The sequence below is a fragment of the Triturus cristatus genome, chromosome 1_2, assembly GCF_964204655.1.
Source record: "Triturus cristatus chromosome 1_2, aTriCri1.1, whole genome shotgun sequence".
Lineage (NCBI taxonomy): Eukaryota > Metazoa > Chordata > Amphibia > Caudata > Salamandridae > Triturus > Triturus cristatus.
In genome coordinates this window covers 514562349-514580278 of record NC_140580.1, presented here as the reverse complement: position 1 = coordinate 514580278, position 17930 = coordinate 514562349, and the positions used below count along the sequence as shown (strand labels likewise).

At 44.1% G+C, this 17930-nt stretch overlaps 1 protein-coding gene across 1 annotated transcript in view; it reads right to left on the bottom strand.

Annotated features, from left to right (window-relative positions):
• ADAM12 (ADAM metallopeptidase domain 12) overlaps positions 1-17930 on the bottom strand; it is a 2563649-nt gene that overhangs the window by 1802553 nt on the left and 743166 nt on the right. The window lies entirely within an intron of this gene.

The following is a 17930-nucleotide window of genomic DNA, read 5'->3' as shown; positions in this document are numbered from 1 at the left end:
ATTCATAATTTATGAGAGCAGTTAGGTGGTGTCTGCTCTGAACTATTGATTTATTTGGATCCATTGACGCTTATTTATTTAACAGGTTGGGTTAGAAGGGACAGTGGTAACAGGGATGGTACTAGTGGCACGTAATCACACCTCTTTGTACAGGTATATCTGGGTATAATATCTTAGCGAACACTTCAAATAATATAGTTTGGTGCTTTGTTAATATCCAACGCTCTACTACCTGGCGTGGCAACACACTGTGGACGGTAAGATCCACAGGGCAAATTACGTAAAGGAGAGATATCACAGCACTCTGCCTACACAGAAAGACACTGAAAGTCTTATTACTGCAATCTCTGTAAGCAATTCTAATTTTCATCTAAATGGACTGCTACTCTGTCACTACCCGATTCCATCCGAAAATATCTTAATTAGGAGGACATACTTGTTGCAACCTTTCAGAAGGTCTCTAAGTTTCCACAAACTCTACCACCTCCAAGTCCTCCATTGTACCTAATCTTTGCTGATCCGTGAACAGATTCTGTTGTGCATTTGCGGTTGCAACAGCATTAAGGGTTTATCTTTAGCTAAAGTGAGGGGAAAATTTCCCCTACATAATGGTCTGATTTGAATGGCGTCTGGATACCTCACCAAACTGCTGGCCCCCGCTATATTCTCCCAAGAAGATATAAACATTTTAGGGGCTCAACTTCATTGACCCTATCCCCGCCCCCCCCAGTCTGTCTCAAAGGCCAAGTGCTGAAAAATCTGTTCGAATGAAAAAGTCCTTCGCATAGTGTTGGACATATGCCCCTGCCCAACCAAAATGTCCCAACTATAAAGATGTCTGGATCCCTGATGCTGATTTTTGTTGTCAAGGTGAACACAGAGTATGCATGTGCACCATGACATTGACCTGTCTCACAGATTGCAGTATTTTTTGGACCGTGAAGGGCACCCAAAGCGCTACTCTTATTGCCAAGTGTTAATCATAAAGCAACAAATCACCCTGTAGGTTTCATTTGATAATACAAATAGTATACAATTCTTAGATTGTCAGTTAATGAAATCACAAGCAAATAAATGCCATTAGAGGCCTGTATTCAGTATAAAAAGATCATCTTATACAAAATGTATTTTTTTTTCCAAATTCTTGTACTGTACAAAAAGGATCTATAATAAACAAATAATGGTCCTCTGTGACATGAAGTGATCACACAGTGCAGGTGGGTGCAGTGATAAAAACAAAGGTGGTCATAAAAAGGCAATAGACAATACAATGGTCCAGTAACAGGACTGATACACTACATGAGTTAATATAAAAAATGAGTGGAATCCTTCAAATTCTCTATTAGCTGCTGTGGGTCAGATTCCTAATACAATGTCTTCTTGCCTTATAGTGTTGGTAGCGGTTCAACCCAGAGGGCATTGATAGGGTCATCGTCAGGACATAAAACAAACTGAAGAGCACAAGTAGATCCTAAAAAATATATACAGTTCTAGTGATAAAATTAGACTTGAAAACAGGACAGATTAGAAACAGGTCTGATGAAATAGGACAGTTACCTTGATGAAACAGTGGAAAAAATCCCCGAAATAAATTGACGAAGCAACAATTAGAAACAATATAAAAATAAAAAATAAAAAAAGACATGTGGGGACTCCTGGGTGAGTGTGCAGTGAACAAGGCATGCCACTTACTAATGAAGGGCCAGAAACTCTGGAATTTTTTTTAAATAGTAATCATGAATGATCAATGCCTGTGGAAATAGCCCAATAACTGAAGCAGTCAAAGGTTTGTCAACTAGTAAAACTTACAGATAAAGACCACAGACAACACTTTTATTGTCATTAGAATGGCAGCAGTTCAGGCCGGGATGCACAAGTCAGTACTTATGAATGCTAAAAAAACAATGAGCATAAGCTAATGTTTGGCAATGTTTGGATTGGTAAAAAAGTGTTAATTATTTCAAAAAATGGATCGGTTACTTTAAGCAAAGAGTATTTGGGCCCTACGAGGAATGCCAACAAGGTCATCATCAGAAAACTCGGGCACCACCTGGCGCACCCTCCTGTCGCACTGCTATATGGGAAACTTCCCTCATATTCAACACTTGTTGTAGACGTATCCATTTTCACAATTTTTCATACATGTTAAGACCCAAAATTCTACGATTCCTTGTGCCATCACTCTCCAGAACTCCATAAATCACTGCAGAGACAGCGAAATTCCATCCTGTTTCTTTATTTAATTTTTTTCATATGTCCACTGAGTGCTCAAAGGCTTTTCACAGTAACACGTTCAAATAAAGGTCAAGATAAAAACTTGCAGCAAAGATGACTCATTACTAATGCCCAATGCATTTCGAGCCTGACCGGCTCTTCGTCAGGGATCTCTGTAATGAAATAAAAAGCACATCTCAGCTACCCAGTCACTGCTCAAGGTCATCATGGCAGCCCTAGATAGACAATCACTGGTGCATTAGGATTCAGTAAGTCACCACAGACATCCGACTAACCAAATGGAGCCAACTCGCCCCACAGGACACCGCCTCCATCGTGTACTCTGTCCATTCAGGAGCCCCAACTGACCCATGCCCTCACAACATCTTCAACCTAGATGAAGTCAGAATCAGCAACGTACTCACCACCTTGTTCAACACCTCAATTGCCACGGCCACCTTCCCAGAGGACTGGAAAGATACAGAAGTCAACGTCCTATTAGAGAAGCCAAAGGCAGACCCCAGAGAACTCAACAACTACCTACTCCCATTCCCGGCCAAAGTATCAAAAAAAGCCATCAACCAACAACTGTCCTAACATCTGGAATGGAACTTCCAAATCAACTCTTCCCAATCCAGATTCAGTAGCAACCACAGCACCGTGACAGCCCTAATAGCTGCTACAGACGAAATCCGAGACCTACTCGACCGAGGAGGGACTGCGGCTCAGTTCCTCCTAAACCTCTCAGAAGCTTTAGATATGGTCTACCACAACACACTCATCACAAGGCTGCTCTACATAGGCATCCAAGAAGCTGCTGTCAGATGGGTCCCATCTTTCCTCACCGGAAGAACGCACAAAGTCCGCCTTACCCCCTTCACCTCCGAAATCAGTGGTGTACCCCAAGAATCCTCGCTCAGCCCCACCCTCTTCAACACTTATATAACACCTCTGGCCAGCATCATTGAAACCCACAAACACAACATCATATACTACCCAGACGACACACAACTCACCCTCTCCCTCTCCGAAGGCAACACATACACCAAGAACAACTTCCACAACTGCATGACAGACGTCGCCAACTTAATGAATGACAACTGCCTGAAGCTCAACATGGACAAGACAGAGGTACTAGTCTTTGGAAACAAAAGCTCCCCATGGAACGTATCCTGGTGCCCCTCAGAACTCAGACCTACTCCTGTCCCTACTGACCATGCTAGAAACCTAGACATCATTTTGGCCAACAAACTAACCATGACAACTTAGGTCAACTCTGTCTCCTCCTCCTCCTCCTTCATTTTCCGCATACTTTGTAGGATTTTCAAATGGATAACCCAAAGCTCAAGATGCACCATCACCCAGGCCCTCATCTCCAGCCGACTTGACTTCGGCAATGCTCTGTACGCAGGGATCTCAACTCACCTCCTTCAATGACTACAGACTATGCAGAACACAGAAGCCAGACTTATCCTGGATCTCCCTAGACAAAAACACATTATCCCCTACCTCAGGGAACTCCACTGACCTCCTGTACAATAAAGAATCCAATTCAACCTCCTGACTCATGCATAAGAGGCCCAACACAACTGCAGACCCACCAAGTTGAGCCACCACCAGAACTTCCATCAGCACATCATACACCTCAGATTCTCTTCCCCTTCTCTAACCCTCTGACCTAGCAGATGCGGAGGTCGCTCCTTTTCCTACCAGGCAGCGAAGACATGGAATGAGCTACCCTTTCATCTCTGGACCTCTCCATCTCTTCCAGAATTCTAGAAGTCCCTGAAGACCTGGTTATTCGTCTAATCAACTAGACCCTGCAAACACCTGGATACCCTCATGGGTGACAAGAAGCGCTCTACAAATTTACTGATTGATTGATTAATTGATTGAATTGATCCATAACAACAAAGAAAACACAAAATAAAATTAATTCATATATGCATCAATGGGACGAGTGTGACACAAAAAGGACTAAGGGACTCATATATAGTTTTGTAAGGTGGGTGAACTATCAGAAATTGTCTACTAGTAGAAAATCTTGACTATGGTGACTGTCACTGGGCCACTAGGTCACAGGGTTGGTCAAGCTGCCCTGTCTGATTGAGGGTGGGATGAACATCATGAGATTTTTCTTCTCGGTACTGTCCAGTGTGGCAGTCATTGCGAGTGAAACAAAACAATGACCTCTGTCACATAGGCAGAATACTCCATTTACGTTGAGGCAATCGCTTTTTGTTTTCAAAAACAATCTTCCACTTTGCAAGTTTGTTTAAAAAAAAAAAACTTTGTTAAATGGGACCACAACAAAATGGCACATGCCCAGCAAACTAGACATCAAAGCAAGTGCAGCAGTTGTTCTGAAGGCAATGAGATCCTATCCAAGCAGGGGAGATAGCTTTGTTTCACCTAAGTACTCTTTTTTAATGAAGGTTGCTTGCATAATTTTCAATCTGCTGATACATTTAAGAAGGATTTTTTTTTAGCCTCAGAGAATGGATTGGTAAACAATGCTTTCCGTCTTCAAACGAGATCTGAGGCAGTAATTATGGTTCTCATAACAGTGAACTAACTAACTGTCTCTTAGAAGCTACAATTGCCCATTGATGAACACCTTAACAGGTTGATCTCAATCCCATTATCTTGCATTGAATTGTATATTGCACATAACTTAACAACTGCATCCATTCAACATAGGGAAATTATAAGAATTTATTGAAATCTAAATGATCCCGTCAAACTGTAAACATAAACTCCCTGTATATATTGCAATTTTACCATGCTTAAATTAGCATTTAAGAAGTCGTTTTATGGTTCTAGTAGTGATATGCATATGCATTGGCATCTGGTTCTCTCCTTAATGTTTATTGTCCAATTTCTTACCTGGCATACTTAATCCCATACAACTTTATAGTCTATAGGTAAGATTCACAAACTTTGTCTGTACACATAAATGCAAGATGCATGCACAACAAATATTTGGTTGGAGGAAATTCCTTTATCCTGATTCAAGAGTCAATCACAATTGTGGACAATCCACAAATCCGTGAGATGGACTGACTGCAGTAAGAAATCTAGCGGCAGGGCCAAGACAGTGGGCAAGTTATTCCACCTTCCTACAGTTGCACAAATATTTACTATTGAAAAAAGAATAGATGAGATTCCATGGTGGGTTTCTCCATTATACCCTGAAAATCCTTAATCTATTTCTGTATTTTCACATTATGGTAATTTTCCTGCAAATTCTAATTCTCACCTCCAAACGGCTTATTCCAGTTCAGCAGTGAAACCAAGCAATAAACTGACTATTACATTTGGACGTTGTTGCTGGATTGTTCAGTACACTCTGAATGAGTGTTATTCACTTTTTTTTGTTTAATAATACCATCCTTATGAATTGTGTGAGTCTTAAGTCTTGCTCATTTCACCTGGTCTACCACACTTGTAAACAATGTTTGGTAAAAGGAAGGACCAAAACTGAACCTTGTTGTTCCTGATGCCATGAAGTCTTCCGTTTCGTTAACTTCAATGTTAATTTCAAATCAAATAGATTATTTCATTACTTTTATTGCAGCAGCCTCGCTATTTGTAACCCGTTTGTTTTGCAGTCCAGGGAGGAACAATAATTCTTGTTCATGGACGGAGCTGGGAGAACATGGCGGCAGCTAGCTGAGCTGCGCTGCACCCGGAGGACTCGCTCGTTCCTATGCCCTCCTGTTGAGCTTAGGAAGCATTTTTCTTACCTGTCCGACGAGATAAGCTGCTCTGCTTGCCTCTGACTGTATCGGGGGGCTTCTTCGCGCATTGTTTTGGCTCTTCACGAAGTTCCGCCATTACTGCCACGCCACGAATGTGCTTCAGTTCTAGCCCAGAATCGGTTTCTCCCCGCCTGTCGCGGTGGGAGGAGGCAGCACTGGAGCTTAGGAAGAGCCGCAGAGCAGCGGCTCATGGTCTCCTCCGGGTTATTCGGTGAAGAGGCAGCACATGTTGCGTGCCTTCCATGCTGGGAGGTGCTGTTGGAGGAGATAGGAGCGACAAAGAAGAGGCCTTCGGTGCGCACCCCCCGAGGGGCCCGAGTCTCAGGAGCTGGTTCAAGGTGCTCTTGCGACCTGCGAGGACTCCCAGCCACAGTCAGGGCGTGCTGCTGCCTTAATTACCGCCCCAGCCCCCTCCTTGTTATAACCCATAGGAAGGGTGGGGGGTCCAGTGTGTGGCAAAGGCAAAGTCTGCTGAAAGGAACTCTAAACAGCCTACTGAGGACAGCTTAGAATCAAGCTCTGGTTGTATTAAGAAGAGTCAGGGTAGTAGAAGCGCTACAGACACTGGGAAGAATAGCTCTACCTTCCTTTGCGGAGAGGTTAAAAGAAGGACCGTAAAATCGGTTAAAGTTAAAGGCACCCTCTCAGATGTTAAGATTAAGATCACGCCCTCGTTAAGATCTTATTTTAAAGTACTTCCAAAGGGGAGGGGGATGATTGAATCCGCAGTGGAATTTGCCAATATAGAGGCATCAGGCCCCCCCAACCCCCCCCCCCCACTCTCTGGAGATTTTTCAACACCAGGAATTGAGAGCCCTGCTTCGGAGCAGAGGGAGAACCTAATGGAGGTGGAAGGCCAGAGGCCTCAAGCTGCATCCCAGGGACTGCCTCAAGTAGTAGCAGGAGGCACCGAAGCAAACATGATGGCTCAAAAGATAGAGGAACACTCGGTATCTTCCTTGGAGGCCCTTTAGGTTTCACTCTCAGCGGATATCAAAAAGGGGTTTGAGGTTTCGGCCGCTAATCAAGGAGAGATCTGGAGCTTTTGTGAGACATTGGAGATGAAAGTTGATCTTTTAAATGCCAGAACTGAGTCTTTAGAATCTACCGTAGGGGTGCTAACAGATCAGTGGGTGTGGTGGAAGCAGATATAGTTACTATTAAAAGGGGAGAAGGGGCCCTTCGAGATAGGTTGGAAATATTGGAGAACAACTCACGTTGGAGCAACCTGCGTATATTGAATATTCCTGAGGGGCGCGAAGGAGACGATCTTAAGTCCTTTGTGGTTACACTCTTGAAGGAGTCTCTTGAACTAGAACAATCAGAAGAGGAGCTGAGGAGGGACATTCAGAGGATTCATAGAGACCCCTTTAGAAGGAACCCGAATAGGCCCAAGCCAAGGAAGATACTGGTAAATTTTCACACCTACTTGTTGAAAGAGAAAATTCTTAACCTATCTCTTAAGTATAAGTCGCTGAAGGCTAAAGACTTTTTATTTCAAATTCGATCGGACTTGGCCCGAGTAACTCTAGATAGGCAATGGGAGCTAGGCAGGAAGCTGGAGGATTTTAAGAGGCTAGGGGCCGTGGCCCAACTTAAATTTCCTGCCTCCCTGAGGGTCATGTTTAAGAACAAAATGCATCACGTGAGATCAGTGCAGGAGGCGGACGAGCTGCTTGCTAATATGGAGAAAGGTGAAGTCTAGACAGGGACAGAGATTTTCTTCCTTTTTGCCTCTCGTAGCTTCCCCAGCTTTACATTTGTAGCTTAATCGATTATCAGATTGTCAGAAGGATGAGTTGTTCCGTTGAGGAGTAATACTTGCAAAAGGGCCCCACAAGAGACTGTCTGGGACAAGAGTATGGGTGGTAGTACGACTCGGTATGGTTCAGCTGGAGTAGCTAGGGCTACATATTTACTCTCAAGGCCAGACAAAGTCAGAGTCTAATAAAAGAAAGGAAAAAGGTAAAAAAAAATAATAAAGTGAACAATATAAATATAATAATTTTTTTTTTTTTTTTTATAGGTTTGGAAAGGGAAGAGGGGTTAGGAAAGTTTAGTATGTCATTTTTTCTTCTTCTTATCCTGGTCTAAGTTCACTTAGGGTCAGATAGGTTTTTGCACTTTTCTTTTCTTTGAGGCAGGAGGAGGAGGGCGGGCATCTCCGAGGTGCAACTACCTGGACTCCATTTGTCCAGATGATTGGGGATAGGGTTCTCCAAGGGTGGGGTGGGATGGGAGGGGCACAAGGGTTGGGGGTGGGTGCAGCAGGGAAAAAAAATAAACAATATCCTCATTCCTACTTTTCTTGATTTCATTCTTGATTTCATTAATTTTAACCCAAACTGCAAGGGTGCTGGAATGGTGCTGACCTGGGTGCTGGAGCTGGTGTTGGTGTCTCCAATTTCTGTCTTTGTAGACAAGCGTAGATTTGATCCACCATGAATTCCATACAGATTCTCTCCTGGAACGTCAATGGCTTGCGCACTAGACCGAGAAGAGATAAGATCACACAATATCTTCAGGATTTCCCTGCGCAGGTCATTATCCTCCAGGGGACACCTCTATTAGAGGAAGAGATGTCCTCTCTCTTTAAACGATTAAGATGGGTTGGGCGTATGCATGCACAAATCAGTCAGCAAATATTAGAGGAGTCCTACTCTTATTTAAGAAATCAGCTAAGGCCCAGATTCTATCTCAGCTAGTGGCAGATGGGTCATCGTTAAAGTTGTGATAATGGGGTCCCTGCTTACCTTGGTAGGATATTATGGTCCTAATCATGATGACCCCTCTAGTCTTAAGACAATTTTCTCTCTCCTGCTCGAGTTTCCGGAACCGATGGTCCTGGCAGGGGATTTTAATATTGTTTTGAATCCCTCATTAGACAAGACCCCAAATAATAGAGCTTTGGTCCCTTCTAAATCCCAAGATTATTTAATTGGAGCAATGAAGCAGTTTACTTTATCGGATATCTGGAGAGATAGATCAGGCCAGCAGCCAGGTGTTTCATATCTAAACTATAAATATCGACACCAATCCAGAATAGATTTTATATTTATTAGTTATTCGTTAAGAGGCAAGGTTAAAAACATTTCATATCTGGCACCCCATCTTTCAGATCATTCTGGGGTTCTTCTGGGTTTGAAATGTTCAGTACCCAGTTCTGTTAGGACGTGGTCTTTTGACCGTGCCTTACTCTTGGAGAAAGAAGAGATTTCCTTTCTTTCACAAGAAGTCGAATGGTTTTTGGAGGTGAACTCTGGTACAGCTCCAATAACTATAGTTTGGGATTCTCTGAAATCTTTTTTACGGGGCCAAATTACCAGCAGGTCCAGCTATAGAGACAAAAAGTATAAGGAAGTGATCTCAGATATTGAATCCTCGTTGAAGGACGCGGAAGTAGATGTATCGTGTCAAGATCCCCCCGAAATCCAGCAAGAACGACAGGCTAAGGTTAACAGCTTAAAGGCCCAGCTAGAAAATTTATTGAATATGAGGCTTACCCGAAGATGGGAGGCTAGCATGATCTCCCACTTTGAGTATGGGGAAGGGGCAGGCAAGCTCCTCGCATGAAAGAGTAAATCAGATTGAGCAAGGAATTATATCAAGGAAATCATTAATGATAATGGTACTCACTCTACAGACGAGGAAATTTGCGACGCCTTTCAGGTCTTTTTTCAAGACATCTATCATGAGGATGGAAGAGTGGACAGCCCCAGCGCACAGAGGTGGCTGTGAGGCATCCCCCTCCCCTCCCTCAACCCAGATCAGCAACATCGGCTAGATCAGGCTTTCTCTCATGCCAAGGTAAGGATTGCTATCTCACGCTGCAGGAACGGCAAGGCTGCGGGCCCGGATGCGCTCCCAGCCGAGATTTATAGACTGATGAACGATAAAATTGTCCCTACCCTGACGTCTCTCTTCAATCAGATACTACAAGAGGGCCTAAATCTCCCTGCTTCATGGAATGAAGCCACTATAGTCCTGATCTTGAAACCAGGGAAAGAGCCATCTAACTGTGGGTCTTATAGGCCCATATCTCTCCTGAATACCGATTATAAAATCTTCACTTCAATACTGGCAGCAAGATTGGGACTTGTGGCGGGGGACATTCTTCATTTAGACCAGAAGGGTTTTGTCAGGGGTCGACAGCTCTCACATCTTACATACGATTTAATTGGAACGATCGATCTGGCCTCTACATATTCTATCCCACTGGTAGCTATGACCCTGGATGCTACCAAGGCCTTCGACAGAGTGAATTGGAACTACCTGTCGGAGGTCTTAAAGAAATTCAACCTAGTAGAAAAATTCTGCCATACAATACAATCTACCAGAATCCAACGGCCAGACTCCTTGTTAACGGTAACATCACCGATTCCTTTAAGATCTCTAGGCGGACCAGAAAGGGCTGCCCACTCTCCCCTCTCCTTTTTGATTTATATATTGAGCCATTTGCTCAAAGGCTCAGGGATGACCCTAACATCCAGTCTTTCAAGTACGGGGAGTGGGAGAGGAAGGTAGCCCTGCATGCTGATGATATTTTAGTTCTTTCTTCCAACCTACACACAGCATTTCCAGCTGTTGTCAGTCTAGCTCAGGAGTTTGATCTGGTTTCAGGCTATGAAATTAACGCTTCAAAAACGGAGATCATGGCTTGGAATCTGGAGTCAAACCAGCATCAGCACCAGATACGTTTTAGAATGAGGTATTTGGGGGTAAATATCCTTCAAGACATTATTAAGATCGCTGAGACCAACTTGACTATGGCGGCAAGGGAGTGTCAGAGGCTAATGAAATCTTGGGCCTCACTCCCCTTATCTATCCGCGGAAGAGTTAACTTGGTCAAAATGTCAATACTCCCAAAAATTACTTTTGTTTTTAACTGCATTCCCCTTCATTTTGAGAAATCTCTAATTGATAAACTGTAGAGGGATATTAATTCGTTTGTTTGGGGGCACAAATCTCCAAGGATTGCTTGGAAAAAACTGAGGCGCAGGAGAGAGAAGGGAGGTCTTACTTTACCAGACATTCATTTTTATGCTTGGGCCTTCCAACTTTCACACTCGCACATGCTTCTGAAAATTCCGGTAAATACTGGAGCAGGAGGGATGTTCTTGGCTATGCTTAGGGGAGCTAATTTACCGGTAGAGGGTTTTTTGTTTAAATTTGGTAATTCAAAATTAAAAAAAAAAAATTAAGCTGAAGGTTCTCCAGGGCTCAGTTAAAACATGGGCAAAATTAAGGAGTTCAGCCACTCTCGGTTATTTTTCCAGTCTGGCTCCCCCCTGGGATTCCCCTGGGGCTCCAATATGCTTGAGGGACAGGCTGGCAATCCCTTTGAGGGAACCCGGACTGGCAGTTTGAGGGGATCTGATCCCAGATGGCACTCTTGTTTCATGGGAGCAACTTAGGGACAGGGTCGGCGCAGGTCTCTCTAAATTTAAATATCTTCAATTGGAAAGCTGGGTTCATTTACACTCACAAACAACTTGTGGAAGCTTACTCGGAGGTGGCAATTCACTGGAACACCAGCTTGTGACTAAGCCCTTTGGGAGGAAGGAAGTCTCTTTCTGGTATCAAGCCATATCTGAAACAGTGGATGGTGAATTTAAACTTGTTGAGGAACTGTGGGGAGGCTTCCTACCAGCACAAGACTGCGACACATTATGGCAGAGTTCATTTGAGATCCTATATGAAGTAGTAAAACCGGCATAGCTAAAAAGGAACCACCTGTTCACCATCCATAGGGCTTATTTTTCCCCATTAAAACTCTCAAAAATCACTAAAGGCTTACCTGTCTGCTGCAAGAAATGTGGGCTGGCCTCAGCTTCAGATATACATATGTTTAAAGAGTGTCCGGCCCTGGTTTCTTTTCGGGACAGCATTGGAAAATTTCTGGAAAGTACTCTAGGGAGCCCTGTTACCATCGATTTAGCCCTGATAATTTTTGGCTTGATAGATAATGTTAAGGGCCCTGCTAGATCGCTGCTTTTTTATGCCATCCTCTTAGCTAGGAGACAAATCTGTATAAAATGGACAGATTCCACTCCTCCTTCCTTCTTAGATGGGCAGACTTCAGTCTTGGCAGTTTCCAAACTAGATCTTATGAGATCAGGCAACAAGAAGGAGAAAGCTTTCTAGAACATCCTGCAAAGTAGATGGGGCTCAGAGCGGATTGATTGAGTTTGGCTTTTTTTTTCTGAGTCCTATGATCATGCTGCCTCAATACTCTGTGGGCTATGTCGGATACTCCCAGTCTGGTACTGGTAGCTTTACGACAAGGGCCATCTAGCTCTTGGAGCTTAGCAGAAGAGTTATCTCAGTTGGCTTCTTCATTAGCACCCAAGCAGGTTCTCGTACCAGTAGGCGGGTTTCGCTGAGAGTGGGTATTGACAATTTGAGTGTGCACTGAAGTGAGATTGGTGGCGAATGAGGAAAGAAAAATAAACTCTTGTTCACGTTGTAATTAATTATGACGCCATTTCCATCGAGCCCCCTTTTTAGCCTAGAGTACAGTGCCTTGGGACAGGTAGCAAAGTCATGATTTGACTCTCTCGGTGGTCTCTTTTTGTTGTTCCAAGTCTACTGAGATAGCTTTGTAACTTTTGTTGATCTTTTCAGATACACCCAGTGACAGCAGCTGTGTGTTTTTTTCTGGCTGGGATTCACATGTAGAACTTTCTAGAGCCTGCATGCTTTTCTTCTCCTTGTAGTGTTGTGCTCGACACGTTCTAGTGTCTCAGCAGACACTTGGTTAGTCAGCCACTCCCTCGTGGGAGTGGACACACATGCACCCTACACCCATCCATCACAGGTGTCACGAGTGACGTGACCCTGCTAATAAAAGGGCCTAGGTGCATGTGCTCATGGCCAGTTACCAGTACCCTACTACTGAGACCGAGTGTCCTACTGATCAGCATGTGAGCCTAGCACCCACGACACCACACTCCTCACTGACAAGTCACTTAAACACACTACTTTAACTGTCTCTAGGGAGTCAGTAAGCATTATTTCTAAACATAGATTCTCGGCAATGGTCATACTAGAACACTCCTGTAACGAAGGACTGCTACATGCCATAAACAAAACTCGAACGCACCACACAAACAAGGGTGCGCCTAGATTCCTCCATGAAATAAGCAGATTCTAATAAAGACAAGGCCATTCTCTGCCACCCTCTAGATTCTAAGGAATGCTGAGGTTGTTCCAGTAAATCACAGTGCTGGCACTTATATTGTAGTTTAACTGCATTCTAAGTTTAGTGATAGGGTGAAGTAGGGAAAAGTAGCAGGAAGAGGAGGCGTGTTTGCCGCCCAGTAATGGGAATGATTACGGAGTCTGGTGGTAATATATTAGCCTTAACTGCCAGATGTTAACTGCTATTAATTGCACTTTCAGTCATTATGGGTCCTTCCTTCTGCTCGCACCATTACTGTAAAATGGGCAGTTAACAGTTGTTAGAATACTGCTTACGAAGTACATTAGTAGTGTCAATTAGCCAGAATGCTGATGACTTCATACATGTTCCATGGTGGTTAACTAACTTTGGAAAATATTACGCCACGCATTTCCCATTTGTGTTAACAGAAAGTAGGTCTTTGCAGACTTTTGCGTTAAGGATTATGACAATTTCTGTGGGATATATTATAGATGAAACAGCTTATCCTTTTGCAGTCAAAGATTTTACAATTTCTTTGCCATCGGCATCCATCAAAACCCACAGCATGTCTGGGATGCACAGAAAGCTATATTCATGGAGTGTTTAGTGTATTTACCAAGGGTAAGAGGCATAGAAAACCTAATACCAAAGCAATTTATTGCATGGGTGATCAGCTTGAAATGAGTCTTTCAGCAGGCCTGTTGAATACAGACTATGTGATGAAACGAAGAAATAAATGGCACCTGGTGAACTCAGTTTTGTAAGTCTACTTTTTGGCAGCAGGTAAGGAGAAGGGCAGCGAGGACTTCCTTTGTAAAAAATAAGATTTGATTGGAGCCATGGCCTGACTGGCCATAGAGGGCATCATCAGGCATTTCCCTGAGAGGCTGGGGAGGGGTGAGGGTGGGTGCAGTGGTAGGGGCTGGTTTGGTTACCAGGGGCTGGTTTTACAATGGTGCTGCAATATCTGCACCCAGTAACAAAATCAGCGGTGCTTCACACTTGCAACCCCATTCTCCCCCGTCTCAGGGGCTGGTCCGACAAAAAATTGCCAGGGCTGCTTTGGGCTCCTATTCGGGCCCTGATTGGAGCATAAACACAAGGGGTAGGACAACTTCAGCTGTGTGGGTGGTCTGTTGTGCACAGAGGTGCTATTTAGCACCATGCGAAGCACTAAGGGGGAGCTACTCTGCTCTTTTCTTTGCATCGGTGAGTGCCGCTTAGCAGCAGCAGAAACTCAAAATATGTACCAGAGGTTAAATATTAGCATTGAGTTTTACTAAAAGGCATAACCTTAAATTTGCAGGTGGGGCTAAATAGCAGCTTGCAGTAAATAAGCACTGCTCAGGAGTATATGTAATTCAGCCTGCAGATGCTAACCAACCCCAGACGGGCTCGCTGATCCTCCTGGGCGTCCTGGCCCTTAATCCCTCCACCCACTGTGACCAGGGCCGAACTGGGAACAGAAACTGGCCCTGGCGAAGTGCTCAGCCAGCCCCCCCCGGGGTGAGGGGGAGTGCAGCCGAGCAGTTTGCGAGGGCCGGTTGCGGCCGATTTTGTTACCGGGCCGATATTGTCGACCCCGGTAACAAAAACAGACCCCAGAGGCCCAAAACCGTCCCCCACGCTAGCGGTCTACCGGGGAATTGCCCGGTGCCCATTATGGCCAGTCCAGCCCTGACTGTGACCTTAACAAAACCAAGACCTTTGGGTGGAGGTAAAAGGCCGCAGTTTATTAGCATTTGTCATACACAAATAATGAGTGATAAATCATCACAACGGAAATCAGTCATTGATATGCACCATAAATCATGCAATGAAAACGTCAGTCACAAATCAATGATAAAGTTACAAATCATAGCTTCCCAGTCTTGAGCTAATTGTCAGCAACGTACATCATATTTGACAGTACCATCTGGCACAGGTTCATGTCCGAGTATTGGATGTGAAAGGCCCTTGGGTTGCGCAGGGCAGCTTCTAGGCTTCAAGTGCCATGTCTGCTTGGCACCTATGCCTATTTTTTTTGGCTCTTTTTATTGGCCCTCAGTGTCCCTGTCGACTGGCATCCCAGGGACCTCCATATGGCAACTCTTTAACATCCAACGGCATGCTGACTGCCCTTAAGTGTTAGTGAGGCAGGTTACTGATGTTGCCTCCACCATTTCCAAAGTCCTCGCCCGCCGCGGTTGCGACACGCGCTACCCTGTTTTATATGGTTGAGACAACACTTGCGATCAGTAATTGACCGATTACCCACCAGCCTCAGCTTTTCGTGTTCAGGGGAGATCACACCCTCCACCAGGGTCCTGGATCCTTTTTAAAAGAAGCCCACCAATGCCCTACAAGGGTTTTCCTGTGCCTTGGTAGTGCAACTTGCCTGGGCTGAAGGAAAGAGAAGGGGGAGACGTGTTTGCCCTTCCCTTCCAGGCCTGGCTAGCCTGCTCTTTGTTTCATGCTCCCTTCACCCAATAGAAGGCCATGCAGGTAAGCGCAGTGTGGCGGTTGGGTGGGGGTGAAAGTGACAAATGACGGGATAGGGAATATAAAATAAATAAATAAAACCACTTACCTTGCGCTCACCGGATCGCCGCGATGGGGCAAGCGCAAGGTAAGTTGATTTATTTATTGATTTTACATGCCCTATCGCATCATTTGTCACTTTCACCCCCATCCCGCCCCACTGTACTTACCTGCACGAGCCACTACTGCCATCACCTTGACTCATTTCCCTCATTTCCCTCATTTCTGTCGCCGGTCTGTCCCGGAGTCCCTGGGGTGCATTAGCTGTGGTTCTAAGGCCCCGCTTTGCCTCCCAGCCTGCTCCTCTCCCACTCCTACTAGTTTTTGCTGATGGCAAAAGTAAACAAAAAATGTATCACAGACAACTCTGGAAATCCTATTCTGTAAATTCAAAAAAATTAGCAAGAACTAAGAACAAGCATTTGCAATGCAATCGTTATTGCCTTTGGGACCTTATATGTATTTAGCTATGCAGCACATTAGCCTGGATGCTAAAACATCTACTGTTCTTTAACATGGAGGGAAAGTAAGCACCAAACTGCGTGACACGCCAGGTATGGGAACACATGGAGAGAAATATTGCCTTTCAGCGGGAAATGGTTAAGTCCAAAGCTCTGTTTTTAATATAAAATCAGGGCCTTCGGTGGTCATATCACTGAAAATACAAGATTTGAAAAAAAAATGATAGTCTATGGCTGCTCGTGGAAGACAAGTGATTCTGGTATTTTACTGACCTCTGCTGGTCGTTTTCTATCTAGAAACTTAAATAGAGGCAGTTGCCAGAAATTTTTTAAAAAAGAAACTCCCTCTTTGGAAAGCAATTCTGGTATTTTACTGACCTCTACTGGTCGTTTTTTTTCAAGACAGTTAAATAGAGGCAGTTGAACAAGCAGAAAGCAATTCTGGTATTTTACTGACCTCTACTGGTTGTTTTCTATCAAGAAGTTAAATAGAGGTAGTTGAACAGAAATAAAATTCCCTAAGAGAAAGCAGACAAGTCCTAGGGCTGATTTCCAGAGCCCACAAAGTACATACACATATAAGTATATACTAAAGTATATACAAGAGGTCTTGAATGCTCAACCTAAAAACAGAAGGAAAAAAACTGTATGATCGTTAACAGTGCCAGATTAAACACTGTAGAGGCCCAAGGCAGTCTACATTTTTGCCCCCCGCGCAAATTATCTCCTAATACCCATAATAACCAATGCACCAGATGTTTTTTTACAAACTGCCAGCTGCCAGAAGATGCTCTTTTAAGAGACAAACTGTTATGTGAATCTGATGTCTCTGGTTTATGAACTTGTTGTTATTGGGTACATTACATTAATGCAGTATCTTCTCCATAGAGTCGTTAATGTAAAGTTGATTCAATTTTTTTCTATCTTTTGGAAACAATATTTAAGAAAGCTTGATTGTAATTTTTTTGAAGATCAAATTTAAATTATTTTGATACGTTGTCTGGGGGCCCCTAAAAGGAGTGGGACGCATAGGCCGGTGCCTATTTTGTAATCTTACCTGCTAAACACTCAGGGGGATATGTACAAGGAAGTGGAGGAGAGAGGCGTTAGCCTTCCTGGCTTAACGCCTCTATCCTCCACTTCTGAAATGCAAGGCTGCACCATATTTACAAGAATGTGGTTCAGCCTTGCACTTCCCCCTGCGATGACGCTAAGTTTAGCAACCTAGCGCCAACGCAGGCATCCTTGCACCGGAGTGCAAGGGTGTCTGCATGCAGGGGAGGATTGTTTATGTGTAGGAAGGTCCCCCTTCCTGCACATAAACACTCCTAGAAATGCCATTCTGTCACTTTCATGTGTGCTGCTTCACGCAGCACACATGAAAGTGACAAAATTTCATTTTATTTTTAAAGTTTGTTTATGTACAGGAAGGCACACCTTCCTGTACATAAACAAACAATGGCATTTTGCTTTTTCCATGTGTGCTGCACAAGGCAGCAAACATGGAAAAAGCAAAAACGAGGAGAAATAATGCATTTCTCCTCGTTTCGCCATCTTAAGACCAGTTTTTACCTGGTCTTCATTTTGGCACGGCCTCCTATGTACACCACCCTTGTACATAGGGGGCAGTGTCACAATGAATGGGTGTTGCGGTGGAACGCCCACAGCAACACCCACTGCACACCCCTTTCACGCTAACCAAAGCGTGAAAGAGGGCCTTATGCACAAGGCAGCGTTAAGCCACGTTAAGTGGCCAAACGCTGCCTTGTACATAAGGCGCAGCCCCTATCGCCACCACAACTTCACTATATG